The 14948-nt window shown below is 46.4% G+C and overlaps 1 pseudogene; it reads right to left on the bottom strand.

Moving 5' to 3' along the window:
• Positions 1–1948: 1948 nt before the first annotated feature.
• Positions 1949–3760, bottom strand: LOC150003153 (vimentin pseudogene; annotated as a pseudogene).
• Positions 3761–14948: the final 11188 nt, after the last annotated feature.

Genomic DNA, 14948 nt, shown 5'->3' on the forward strand with positions numbered 1-14948 from the left:
AGATGAAATCCAATGTTGGAACTCAAAATACAGAACAAATGAGAACTGAGATCTTCTGGTGTGGTCCTGGGTGGTGGGGTAAGGAATCCAGGGGTTTCCTTGGAACACAGTTTGAAGACTCCTGGTCTAGCCATTGGTGACTGAACCTGTCTGTCCTATGCCCTCTCTCAGGTTTTGAAATATCTGTGGGGTTTATTTTCCTGGAAGCTCTTTTCCATCATTCCAAGGAGATGGACTTCTGCGAGTGAGGGATAGTGTGACAGTAGGAGGACAGAAACTTAGAGGCCAGTCTGTCTTAATCCAGGCACAGTTCACTCTGGGTCTCTATTTCTCCATCTGCAAAATGGGGATTAAATTAAAATAGACTCATGTGGGGAACTCTGACAGGGAATGGGGAGAAGCTGAGGATGCTCTAGACCCCAAGGCTCCCATGTTTCCATTCCCTTTCCTTTGTCCCCAGCCAAGAAGAAAGCCCCCTCCAGAGACACAATCTTGTTGAGCAATGCTGAGCCAACAGGAAGACACATGTGAGTATCAAAAAGTATGGATGGCGTGGGGCATAGGGAAGGAGAAGAGTTTGTTTTGGCCTTCTCTGCCGAAAAGGAAACTGCCCCTTGGCTTTGCCCTGTTTTGGCCAGGACAACTGGAACTCCAGGGATTAAAATTCTTTTATGTCACCAACAGCCCCCATTCTGTTGCTGTGGGGGTGCCAGGTTAACATTGCCCAACTCTCAGTACTCACTGCTGAGTTTCTGTTTTTTGTTTTTAATTGGAATAATATGTTCTGATATATTTTTTAAATATGCTTTATTGATTATGCTGTTACAGTTGTCCCAATTTCTTTTCCCTTTGTTCCCCTCCACCTAGTGACATCCCTCCCTCCAGTTGTCCGCCCCACCTTAGTCAATGCCCATCGGTTGTGCATATAGTTCCTCTAAACATCTTCCTATCTACTCCACTCCCTCCAACTATGCTTCCTAATTCCTGCACCATCTCCCTCCCTTTCCCTCCTTACCCCTCACTGCTGACCTCCCCCCATAATGTTCCCCATACCTATAATTCTTTTCACACTCTTGTTGCCTACTTAGTTTGCCTTTGTTTTGGTTCCCTACCTTCTGTTGTTGGTTGTTGTGATACAGCTTTCATTTTAATGTTCATAGTTTTGATCCTTTCTCAAAATAAGTCCCTTTAACATCTCATATAACAGTGGTTTGGAGCTGATAAACTCCTTCAGTTTTACTTTGTCCTGGAAGCACTTTCTCTGCCCTTCTATTCTGAATGACAGCTTCTCTGGATAGAGTAATCCTGGTTGTAGGTTTCTGCTTTTCATTACTTTGAATATTTCTTGCCAGTTCCTTCTTGCCTGCAGAGTTTCTTTTGAGAAATCAGCTGACAGTCTTATTGGGACCCCTTTGTACATAATTCTCTTCTTCTTTCTTGCTGCTTTTAAGATTCTCTCTTTATCCTTAATTTTTGACATTTTGATTATAATGTGTCTTGGAGTGGTTCACTCCGGGTCCAGTTTTTTGGAACTCTCTGTGCTTCCTGGACCTGTAAGTCTATTTCCTTCTCCAAGTTAGGGAAGTTCCACTTCCTTGTTTTTTCACATAATTTTTCAATTTCTAGTTCTTCTTCTTCCTTCTGGCAATCCTATGATTCAGATGTTGGCCCGCATATAGCTGTCCGATAAGTTTCTGAGCCTCTCCTCATTTTCTTCACTTCTCGTTTCCTCTTTCTGCACTGGTTGACTGTTTGTTCCTTCCCTATGTTCTGATTTGTTGATTTGATCTCTGGTTTTCTTTCTCTCACCACTGGTTTTGTATGTGTTTTTGTTCATTTCAGCAGGGCTAGCCTTCATTTCTTCCCTGTCTTGTTTAAGATCTGCTGTTAGGTCTGTAAGTGCTTTTATAAGCAAAGCTCTGAACTGTGCCTCAGAAAGATTTTTTTTTTTTTGAGTTTTCCAAAGATTTATTGAAGCAGAAACAAATTGGTCAGATACTTGTTGGAAAAAAGCAGTTTTTATGGTACTCAAAAATACTTTTTAAAAAGTATTCCAGCACAAGGCTTCTTTGTAAACTAGATTATGTTGTAAACTTTTTTCTAAATCTCTTAGGAGTGTTGATTCTTAAGAACTAGAGCTTATTCCTATTCCAAATCTATCTTGCGCTCCTGAAAAACTGCAGAAAGGCACTTGAAAGCTGGTTCTTTAAGATATGGATTTGTTTTTTATTCTTGCTGGTAATATATTGCTGCACCGAGTGTGTGCGATTTTCATTCCAGATCATCATGATGCTGAGAAGTTTCATTAATGACCTGTCCATCTCTAGTTTCAACAGTCTTAATCAGAAGTGTTCTTTTTGAGTGGGTGTCAACTAGAGGGAGCGAATCCAGGTTGGTTTCCCTCAAGTTCAGAGAAGAAAAGGTGGGAAGAGGCAGAGAAATCCTGCTCTCCTCGCCTTCCAGCAGCTTCCTGTAGGTGGCAATTTCAATGTCAAGAGCCATCTTAACATTCAGCAGGTCCTGGTATTCACGAAGTTGACGAGCCATTTCTTCTTTCATATTCTGAATCTCATCCTGCAGGCGGCCAATAGTGTCTTGGTAGTTAGCAGCTTCAACAGCAAAGTTCTCTTCCATTTCACGCATCTGGCGTTCCAGGGACTCATTAGTTCCTCTGAGTGCATCCACTTCGAAGGTGAGGGACTGCACCTGTCTCTGGTACTCATTTGACTCCTGCTTCGCCTGGCGCAGGGCATCATTGTTTCGGTTAGCAGCCTCAGAGAGGTCAGCAAACTTGGACTTGTACCATTCCTCAGCCTCCTGAAGGTTCTTGGCAGCCACACTTTCATACTGCTGACGTACATCACGCAGGGCAGCTGTGAGGTCAGGCTTGGAGACATCCACATCGATTTGGACGTGCTGCTCCTGAATCTGGGCCTGCAGCTCCAGGATTTCCTCATCGTGGAGTTTCTTCAAAAAGGTAATCTCTTCTTGCAAGGATTCTACTTTACGCTCAAGGTCAAGAAGTGCCAAAGAAGCATTGTCCACATCCTGTCTGAAGGACTGCAGGGTGCTCTCCGCTTCCTCTCTCTGAAGCATCTCCTCCTGCAGCTTCTCCCGGAGCCGCATCAGGTCCTCAGCCAGGTTGTCGCGCTCCACCTAGACGCGGGCCTTGTCGTTGGTGAGCTGGTCCACCTGCCGGCGCAGCTCCCGCATCTCCTCCTCGTAGAGGTCCCCCAGGCGCGACTTGCTCTGGCCCTTGAGCTGCTCGAGCTCGGCCAGCAGGATCTTGTTCTGCTGCTCCAGGAAGCGCACCTTGTCGATGTAGTTGGCAAAGCGGTCATTCAGCTCCTGCAGCTCCACCTTCTCGTTGGTGCGGGTGTTCTTGACCTCGGTGTTGATAGCGTCGGCCAGCGAGAAGTCTATGGAGTCCTGCAGTAGCCGCACGCGGGGTACACTGTTCTGCAGGCGCACGGCCGAGGAGCGTGTGGCGTACGTGCCGCAGGGGGACGAGGCGTAGAGGCTGCGGCTGGTGCTGGGGTGCAGCGCGCTGCCAGGCTGTAGGTGCAGGAGGACGTGGTCACGTAGCTCCGGCTGGAGCTGGGCCGGCTGGCGGTACCCGGACCGCCGAACATCCGGCTGTAGGAAGAGGAGGACACGGACCTGGTGGACATGGCTGCGGAGGGTGGCGGTGGGCTAGGCGCAGTGGCTGTGGGACTGGCTCCTGGAGGAGAGGCGAGCGAGGCGCGGTGGGCGTCGGCGCTGCTGCGTCTCTGTCGCGAGGACCCCGGTGCGAGAGTGGCAGAGAGCCTCAGAAAGATTTTCTATCTGCTGCTTCATTAAATTGGAAATTTGCTCTCTGGTCAGCTGTGTCACTGGGATCTCTATCATGATCTGGGCCACCCTGAACAGTTTTGTGTTTACTTTTGCTTCCTGGGCAGGGCTGTCACACCTCTTATGCTATAGTGTGGGGGGCGGGGGGAGCCCTGTGCACTCGTCACAACCAGGCGTTTTCTGTGGGGGTGGGCATCCAAGATGAATTCCTGCCATTCAATCTCCGTTGAGAGACCGGGAGCCTCCTCCTCTGTCCCCGTCCCCACCGGGCCTCACAGTCCAAGGCAATGGGGGTCTGCCTTCCCTGGCTTTGGAATCGCAAGCTGATGGGTCTGGTTTGCAGCTGGGGGTGCTCCCCAGGCGCTTCTCACCTCCCCTTAAATACAGGTGTCTGTGCTTACCGCTGTCCTGCCGCCATCACTGCTGCTGCCGTGGACAGCACAGCTTGACCTCTCCTCCCTGGCTTTGCTCCTCCTACCTGTCTGGATGAGCACCACTTCTTTATAACTTCATATGTTGGACTTCCATTTATTTTATGGAACTTCTGGTTATTTCTAGTTTTGCAGTAGTTGTATTCCTTCTTAGTTGTGGAGGGAGATGGGGCATGTCACTCTAGGCCTCCATCTTGGCCAGAAGTCTCCTGTGTTTGTTTGCTTCCATGTCCCAGGGAGAGCTGTGGCTCCTACTATGTTTAAGGGGTGGAGCCTTAGGGATTCATCAGTAACAAGCAACCTGTTTCACCATGTTGTCGCGCTGTATGCGGGTGAGGTGTCTGAGAAGGAGCAATGCCCCTTGCCCAGCACTCGCCCCTTTTCCAGGCACTTCTCCCACTTCCGCACCAACTGGCGCCCCTCTAGCTGCTGCCCTGGCCGTGGTTCCCAGAGTGGGTGGGTCTGCGGACATTCTAAGTCCATGGGGGCCCTTTCAACAAGAAGACTGCTGAGACCGGCAGTTTCTGCCTCCTTCTCAAGCCCCACTGGTTTGCACAGTCAAAAGCAATGAGGCTTGATTTTCCCTGGAGCTGGGACAGTGAGCTACTCTGGTGAGGAGCTGGGAACGCTCCCTAGGTGTCCAGCCTGCTGCTGTTGTCACTGCTGCCACCACCACACCGTGTCCTCTATGCCTGGGTTCCACCCCTCCTACCTGTCTGGATGAGTATTTCTTCTTTACATACTTGTTTGCTGGATGACTTCCATACACTTTGGTTTTCTGGAACTTCTGGTTGTTTCTAGTTTTGAGGTAGTTGTATTCCTTCTTAGTTGTGGAGGGAGATGCAGCATATCTGTCTACGCCTCCATCTTGGCTAGAAGTCTGTTTGAGTTTCTGTTCTTTGCCTTGGCCAGGGAAGTGTGGATAAACACCATGTCAGTGTCTCACAAAAGTGATGATATTCTGACTGGAATAAGTAATTAATAGTGACATAGTATAATTTAACATCTAGGAGTACCGTTTTCTCAAAAGCCCAGGGACTGTCAAATTCACACCCCATTCTGAGAGAAGGACATTTAACTTGATTTCAGACTTTTCTTCTTGGAATATATTCCAAAAATATTCCCGACATCATGCTGGACATATATGGGATTCGTCGTCGGCGGCAGCCGTCCGTCTCGAGAGACGATGGTGTAGCTTCTTAAGAGTCTATCTGCACCGCCGAGAATGGTTGTGCAGTCCGACTCGGGAGTGACACGGTATCTGTCTCCTCCCGTGTTGAATCGACATCTTGCGATGAAGCTGGAGTGTCCTCTCCAGTGGAGCTGAAGCTACAGAGCCTGGGCAGGGTGATATGGAGGGTCTGCTGTTGCCCATGCAGCAGACCCCCCCCTCTCTTCGCAGCTGAAGGATCCAAGGGAAAGACGGAGTCAATACAGCTTGGCTTCAGGTGCGCCGCAGGAGTTGCCGGTGTTGACTACAACGTCAAACCGCCTTAGGGACTCCGGCTCCGGATTTTCTGTCGGGGTTTACTCCCTTAGCCTTTCCCCTGAAGAGGTATGCCGCAAGGCAGCGGAGGTTTTTTGGAATCAGAGTTTTCCTTCTCTGATGTGCCCTGACTGGAAGATCGAACCAGCGACACTTAGCTCGCAGGCCGACGCTCAATCCACTGAGCCAAACCAGCCAGGGGGAATATGGGATTAGGACCACCTTAAACAAATTATCTTTACCTACTTTAACTCCACTGCTGACAGTAACACAATTGTCATACTTCCAGGTCATCCAGGTAAGTAAAATGGCCCCCTCTCTCCCTGGATCCCTTCCCTACACTGGCTCCTGACTCAAGAATGGCCTGTTTAATTCCATTCAGTGGTGGATGGGTCTTCCATTTGTCTACCCTGAGCTCCCAGAATCAGTGGGACCATTGTTGCCTTGGACTGTCCTCGGTGAGTAAACATCTTACTTCCTCAAGTGCCATGCTTCATTCTCACCCAGGAAGCCTAGCTTGGTGTAGCCCCAGGGCCTCTGTAGTAAGAGAGAGTTTTCCACTGTGGCTGAGAGGTCCACCCATATAAAACAACCACAGGTGAGCTGGTGGGGCTCTTCTTCAGGAAGGGCTTTAAGCCAGACTCATGAAGAAGCTTGAACAAAACATCCAAAATGAGCCACAGAAGCAGCAATTCCAGTCACACCAGGAACCTACCTGGAAGGCTGCTTCATTTCCGCTTATGTCTTAGGTTTTTATGTTATCGTTTTGCACTGGCTGTTCCCTATGCCTAGGATACCTTCTCACGAGGCCACCCCTGACCCTCTATTTAATACAGCAATCTGATCCCCACACTCCTGCACTCTTAACTTCTTACCCAGTTCTACTTCCTTTCTCATAGCATTGAACTCTTTCTAATATATCACATAACTTATTTGTTCATATGTTTATTATTTAATGTCTGCTTTCCCTTAAATAATGTGAGCTCCACAAGGCAGGGATTTTTCTTTTGTTACTTAATTCTATCTCAAGTGCCTAGATGTAGCTGGTAAATTATAGATACTCAATAAATAATGTTGGATGAACAAATGAGAATCTCTGATCAGTAATGAAGGGAGCACTGAGGTCTGAAGACAGGTATCTGAAGTCTGTGTCTGTCACTTAGTATCTCTGTCACCTTTACACATACCATTTGACCTCTCTGAGCCTCAGTTTTCTCATCTGGAAAATGAAAATAATAGTATGCCAACTCACAAGACTCTAGTAGACACATTTAAATAAATAAAAAGAAACAAAAATGTATTGGTTTCCTAGGGATGCCATTACAAAATATCACAAACAGGACAGCTTGAAAAATAACAGAAATTTACTGTCTCACAGTTCTGGAGGCTAGAAATCAAAAACCAAGGTGTTAGCAGTCATGCTCTCTTAGGGAATTTTTTTTTACCTCTTCTAGTTTCTGATGTTTGCCAGAAATTCTTGGCATTTCTTGGCTTGCGGACACATCATTCCAATCTCTACCTCCATTGTCACATGGCTATCTTTTCACTGTGTATGTCTGTCTTTTCTTCTTAGAAGAACATCAATCATATTGGGTGCAGAGTTCATTCTTCTCCATTATGACCTCATCTCAATTATATCTGCAACAGCCTTATTTCCAAATAAGCTTATATTCTGAGATACTGGGCTTTAGAATACCAATTTATCTTTCTGAGAGACAAAATTCAACCCATAACAAGGTGCGATTGATTTTAATAATATATTTTATTTTACCCAATATATAAATATATAATCAATATAAAACACTATTAATGCGATATTTTATTTTTTTCTTCTAAATCTTGAAATCCATGTGTGCTCTATGCTGACAGCACATGTCAATTGGACTAGCTGCATTTCCAATGCTTAATCATGGGTGTCTAGAGGCTACCATGTTGGACAGTGCAGGTGTGGATGTAGTTGATATAGCCATGAAATAAGGACAAGCCCATGACCATTTAACAGCAGCCCAAGGAGCAAACTCAGAATAGAGGTTTCGTATCTTTGATTCTAGACACCCCTATATTGCTCTCAACAGCAGTTTTTCTGCCCCTCCCCAGGCATTTCTATTTGCATCCAGAGCAGTGTAAATATCTTGCCCATTAGATGTGATCTGAAGTTAGTGTTTAAAAAACATATTTGGAAGCCCAGCTGAAAGAAGGGCAGACATATGACTCACTGATCAGAGGTGAGCACAGATCTTGGGCATCCCTGGGCCTAGTTCAGCCCAAATCCAGTTGGCCTGTTGGTGTGGGGACAGCATGCTGATCTCACCTTAGAGTGGATGCTCTCCAGACTCCCAGCTTCCCTTCCTGGCTCCCACCAATCTGTACATAGTGCCCACATTTCATCTTCATCAACCTTATACACCCACCCCATCCTCCTCTTGAAGCCAGGGAGCCATCTTTAATTTGGAATCCCAGACAGTTATGTTCAAAACCATCAAGAGACCTTTAGCCCCACAGCAAATCAAGGCTGTAACCCTCAGTCAGTCAGAGGCATGGGTCCTCCTGTGGAGGCCCTGAGAACATACATTCAGAGACTACTTTATCCCTTAGATGGCCCTGCTCAGTAACAGAGTTCCAGGTGTTGTCCAGCCTCCAGTGTGTTGCTCTATACTGGATTGTAGAGCTGCTGGGTCTTCCTGGGCTAGGACAGAATGTGGCAAATTGGGTTCTGCAGCATTTCTTAAGTTTGAGCTTTAAGTCTTCCTTGAAATCCAGAATACAGGGGAGAACCCAGCCTCCCTCCAAGCATCCAGCACAGTTCCATAGAAGGCTTCTCATGCCCAACCTTAATGTCTGCTTTTACCACTCTTACTGCATCTCCTTGGCTTCATATTTCTTTTATCCCTGGGATCTTCACTGCTTCTTTCACTTTGGCCGTCATAGCCCTGTTTCTGAGTCATCCCTGGCCCCTGTCCTCTCTGAAACTCACTCCATGTATGTGGTCTGTGGACATTCAAGCAGACCCAGATTTAGCTTTGTGAAGTGTTGAATGCCATATGTATAAGAGAAGCCCTGCTATTGGAACCAGAAGCAAGAATTCAAGGCTAAGTTGTTTACTGTGATGTGACCCCAGGAGACATTGGTAAGGGCTGGGGGAGTGGGACAGGGAAGGGAAGGAGCCAGTGCAGGTATGTTGAAGAGCAGGTTACTATTGTGAGAGACACTGTAGTGCCCACTCCTCAGGAGGACAGCCTTGGAGGGAGGAATGGGGTGTTTGTGGACCAATTCTCATTGGTTGAGGGCAGCTGGGGTGGGGTTGTTACAGAGTGGGGTCCCCCAGAAAACCCCAGAGCCTGTGGTTTGGACGATGGGGGAAGGGAAACAGCTTTCAAGATGCCTTTGCTTATCTATGGCTGGTAGCTAGGGTCTTAATTATACAAATAGCTTCAGTTCTTCCACAGCTCCAAGGAATAATGAGCAGTGAATAAGCAAGGCCTGTGGAAGGTTCTGTGAATGGTCAGAACTGGTTGCCGCGCCTACTGCATCACAGGTCACAGTCAAGGATTTAAGGAGAAGGTGGCAGACATTTGGGGAGAACAAAAAGAGAAGAGGAAGAAAAAAGGAGAGGAAGAAAAGAGAGAGGAGGAAGAGAAGAGAGGAAGAAAAGAAGAGAGTTAGGAAAGAAGAGAGTTCCATGTGGCTGGCAGAGGAGGAGAATTAGGTGGTTTCCAAAGAGAAAGAGAGAGAAAGAGAATCACGTGGTATTGCAGAGAGGTAGGGGAGAGATCCATGCTTTCTTTGCAAGGAAGCTGGGAACTCCACAGATCTAAATCCACGTGATCTTTAAGTAAACAATCCTTTTTCTTTTCACCAAACTCTGGTGTTGAGAGTTATGCTTCTGGTGGCGGCCAATAGGGCCCCTCACAACTGAACAGCCCATAGGGTTCTATCACAGTTTTGTGACTCAGGTGGACTTCAATAATTACCCATAGCAGGTCGACCCCCTGAGGGAGACACCTTCTGAGGGTGCCAGCTGCCTAAATACACCAGGAGGGTGAAAACAAAATGGAACTGGAAAGGGATTGAAGTAAGATTGTTTGGCTGAAAATTTATTTCTGAGCATTTCTGTAACAATGGAATCATAGATGCTAGATTTATTTGTCTGATCAAAAGTACTCCTGGGAATTATGGAATTATGGATGTCTGAGTGGTATATATGTTTTCTAGTCCTTGGGATTTTTCTGTTTATAGCCATTGGCCTGTATGTCTGGGTCAAAAAAAGCAGTTCTGGGCAAGCCCCTGAGGGCAGCCCACTGGGGAGAATTTTGGAAAATTGGGATATGTACTGTTCTTATCCTATGTCCAAGAAGATATTGATTTATTATTGTAATACTGTCTGGCCTAAGTATGTTTTGGATGGTAAGGAAAGGTGGCCTGTGAATTGTTCCCTGAGTTGCTGTATCATTAAGCAATTGAAAGGTACTGCCAGCAATCGGGAAATTAGGACGAGATCTATTATGTAAATGCATTTGTAGAGTTGTATAATAAGGCCTTAACAGAGATGGAGGACTGAGTAATGGTGCAGAGGGAAAACTAGTGGTCCCAAAGCTTCTTCCTGAGAGTAAAACACCAGAAAAGAGGTGATATGATTTTATGGTCACTGCTGTATTGCTTTTGGCCAATAAGACCTAGGAAAGGTTGTCTGTAGAATGGTGAGAGGGCACGCCTCTGCCAAGAGACCAGTTAGTTAACTGGTAGGCAAAAAGGGTACCTCTGTTCTGTTCTGGAATTCTCTGTATCTGTTATGGCCAATGTGACCTAGGAAAGGTCATCTGTAAACCAGTCAGGGAGAATGCCTTTGCCACCTGGGACCCAGGAAGGGTCATTCAGGGCTGATGAGCATTTCAGCCTGGGCAAGTAAGCATGTCTCTGCCAAGAGACCAGAACTAAAGATGTCTTCTGGTTTTAGGTGCCTGAGGTACCATCTGGTTATAGAACTCTGTCTGTTTGGAAGGGCATATCTCTCTAGGAGGCCAGTAGACATATTGGTGAGAGAGCACCTAGCTTTCTGTGTTTTTGGATTATTGCTCTGTATATGCTCTGAAAAGAAAATTGAGGTTTCCCAGGGAAAAGTTAAAACTTCACAAACAGGAAAGCAAACAAAAGAGAGTATAAGGCATGGTAATGCACTTCTAATGAATACTAAAAGGACAAGGATTTTCCTTCAAAGTGTATATTATTCTCCCTACCTGATATCTCCAGAATTTGGCATTCTGAAGGAGTAAGTAAAGACATAAGGTTCTTTGCATAAAGCTAATAAGACCAGTTGTTAGAGGTTTTGTTAAAAAAAAAAAACCAAAACTTTGAAATGTCATGCCTAAATGGCATGCTTGGGCTCTGGTTGTTACCAGAAAGCTCTGAGGCACTGGAATTGACATTCAAAACTCTTAAAAGCCTTGGTTGGTTGTGCAGTTCATGGCAACCTTTCCAGGGAAGGAACGAAGGTTGCTTTCCTGGAAGACGGCTAGGAGGAGCCTTAAGGCACAATGGAAAACCTGAAGGACTTGAAAAAAGCAGGTGTTTACAGGCAAAGCTGGATGTCAGGTGTGTGGCTCAGCTTCTGTGCTCTGAAGGGTAGACTAAAAGTCAACCTGAAGGTTTTTTGTGTAAGTTCCAGCAGAGCAGACTTAAAGATTATATGTGATCAATCACTGCTATTGTTGCATTTATGCAAACAAACAAGTTAAATTAAAACCAGACTTATTACAGTCCCTTTAATAACAAGGAGGGTAATCTTAAGGAGAAAAATTGTAATACAGGAAAAATCACAATGCTCAGTATTAAACTAAAACTAGTGCAGCTGTCTTTAAAGTTTATTTTCATTTAAAGTTTGTTTTCACCTAGGTCTTGTGATGCCATCAAAGATCCTTAATTTATAGGCAAGAAGAACATCAAATGCCTTGCCATCAGATGTCTTCACAATAAGACAGTCTCAGAGATTTAGAGACTGGTTTGTGGGTTGTATTGTGTGAATTAACATGTGTGTTCTTCCTTCTGTTTTCATAGGACGTAAGTCTATGATCTCATTGCTTGAGTGATTGTCTATATGTGTAGGCCTCACTTAATCCTATCTGCATTGCTGCCTCCTGAGACCCAACTGTTTGGTTGAACTACGTGGTTGAAATATGACAAGGATGTCAGCTTGTCCAGCAGTGCCAACCCTTGGAAACCAAGCATGCCGCTGCCCAAGGACAGCCAACTGACCTGGACTCCACAAGATCCTTCCCATGTGGAAAGGCCCCCCTTCCCTCTACACTCCCACTCTTATTAGGGAATTTTAGATCCAAGGATAGGTAGGACGATGGCCATGTAGGGCAGGAAGCAGCTAGAAGAGCATGAGACCTTTGCCCATTGTCCTTTATAAGATTATAAAGGGTCTTAAGTTTGAGAGGGGGAAACTGTTACAGAGTGGGGTCCCCCAGAAAACTCCAGAGCCTTTGGTTTGGATGATGGGGGAAGGGAAACAGCTTTCAAGATGCCTTTGCATAGCTATGGCTGGTAGCTAGGGTCTTAATTATGTAAATGGCTTCAGCTCTTCCACAGCTTCCAGGAATAGTGAGCAGTGAATGAGCAAGGCTCTGGAAGGTTCTGTGAATGGTCAGAACCAGCTACCATGCCTACTGTGTCACAGGCCACAGTCGGGGATTTAAGGAGAGGGTGGCAGGCATTTGGGAAGGAAGGAAAGGGGAGGGGAAGGAAAGGGGAGAGGAAGAAAAGAAGAGAGCCAGGAAAGAAGAGAGTTCCATGTGGCTGGCAGAAGAGGAGAATTAGGTGGTTTCCAAAGAGAAAGAGAATCACGTGGTATTGTAGAGAGGTAGGGGAGAGATCCATGCTTTCTTTGCAAGGAAACTGGGAACTCCACAGATCTAAATCCATGTAATCTTTAAATAAACAATCCTTTTTCTTTTCACCAAACTCTGGTGTTGAGAGTTATGCTTCTGGCAGCAGGAAATCGGACCCCTCATAACCGAACAGCCTGTAGCATTCTGTAACAGGGTTAACTCCCCTAACCCTTTCAGCTCAGCCTTCTCACTAGCAGAGCAGCCTTCTGAGGCTTCAGAAAAAGTGCTTGTGTAAAGAGAGGCAGACATTGGCAGGTGAAATTGGTAATGTCCAAAGAATACAGAACCCACACCTGCTAAGACAAGTCTAAAAACTATCAACTCATTACATATTGTTGCCATCTACTGTGCTAGACCAAGGGCTAGAGGCTGGCAATAAATGTTAAACAAGTGAAGGGAGGGAGAAATGAGTCATGCGGGATTAGGGAGGGTGGGAGGAGTGTTGGGGACAAGGAGGATGGTGCGGACCTTCCAGCTGCACATTTGCTGGCTGGTTTGCAGGACTGAGACCATGAGTGTGGAGATGGGCTTGATGGCTGTCCATGACAGCTGCACCAGGGATTGGCTCAGCCCCATCTATTGTCTTGATCAACCTCAAGGAGCCTTCTCAGTTTGGGGGACTTTAGCCTTTTTGGGGGACTCAAGAACTTGAAGCCTCAATCGTGTTGGGAGTCTTTTTCACCCCCTTCAACACTTTTTTTTCTTTTTTTGGAGTCAGGATTCTAAGATGGCTTACTTATCTTTGTGTTACCAGATGAAAATTTAAGAACCAAGACAGGGATAGGAGATACTGAGAGAAGGGCAGAGTGGAGTCAACAGTTATAGAGGAGATGGCACAAAAGGGTGGGTCAGTGAGTTTCACAGCCTCCTTCCTCTCAGCTGTCCTTTCCCTCACGTCCTCCCTCCTGTCTTGTTTGGCCAGAAGGGGACAGAGAGTGAGGGGGTAGGGGGAGTTCTGTGATCCAGAGATCATTGACCAGAACCTCTCACCCCAGCATGTCATGAGAAAGGGAAAGTTTCTGAAACTCACTCAGCAAGTATTCTTTCACCAAATCCATTGGAAAAACCTTATAACCACAGCTATTTTTACCCACAGGACAAGCCCCAAGTAGAGGCAAAGCCAGCATTTGATATGGTAGTAGAGGAGAGGGGGACAGGCTGAAGGCCAGTGGCTGTCACTTAAAAGGTCTAGTGGGAACTTCAAGCATAGCAGTGAAGGAAAATGATAGGGATTCCTCCCTAAATTCCCCTCTGACTCATCCTAAATCTCCCTGGGACAGGAAGAGGAGTCCAAGTGGAGAAAAACCCAGAGGGAAGCTGAAGTCCAGCCCATTGTGAGATCCTGCCCATTCCACCCCCTAGGCCTTTCCAGGAATCCAGGAGCCAAGCCCTGCACCCCTAGGCCTTTTTCCCCCAGAGCCAGGGAGGGGAAACTAATATTTACTGAGCTCCTGATACTCCCGAGGCATTCCTCATGTATAACATCATGCAATCCTCACAGTAGTGCTTCAGAGTAGGTCCTTGCCCTCCTGGGGCTTCATCTGGCAGGAGATAAAGATACTTAAACAGACAACTTCAGAACATGCAATGAATGATTTGACGAGTGCATGCCATGACCCCCGGAAGGTCAAGGAAGGTTCCTCTGTGATGGTTGAGAGCTGGAGGGTGAGCTGGGAGGAGTGATGGGGCCCTTGCTGAGGTTGGTCAGTGCCCTGGAAGAGTGTTCTTCTTGGCAGGTGAGAGCTAACTCCCTTTACCTACTTAGGGACCTGAAGTAGGTTCTGAAGGGGAGAGGTACATGGGGAAGGAGAAGGGAGCTGTGGTGAGAGATGAGGCTGCAGTCATATCTGGAAGGGCCTATAAACCATATTCGGTAGGACAAAGGCAAGGCATTGAAGAGAATCAACTATGGGAGTGACCTGCCCAATTTTGTGGTTTTGAAAGACACCCCAATACCCCTATACCTTATCTCCCTCTCCCCCACAGACCCATTTCTGGTCCCTAAGTAGGTCATGGGTGGTCTCTCTGATGGCTGTGTAATCAGTCGTTTGTATGTGGGGTGGGTGTAAGGGGGACAGTGTGAGGAACCCAGTAGGGGCTGGAAGTGACAGTGGCTTGAATTAGGATGGTGCTTAGGGTGGAGAGAAAAAGACCCCTATTTCTTGAAGGCTTTTAAGGAATCCCTAATAGGAAACAGATCTGGGCTAACTCTTCCCCTTCCCCAGCCTTTATTTTTGTTTTTCACTTTTTATTTTTTTTGTTAACTTCTTTATAGGCATATAACTTACAGACTTTAAAGTGCAGGAATTGTAA

Source organism: Furipterus horrens, unplaced genomic scaffold (assembly GCF_987537825.1).
Source record: "Furipterus horrens unplaced genomic scaffold, mFurHor1.1.pri manual_scaffold_8, whole genome shotgun sequence".
In the NCBI taxonomy this organism is placed as follows: Eukaryota; Metazoa; Chordata; class Mammalia; order Chiroptera; family Furipteridae; genus Furipterus; species Furipterus horrens.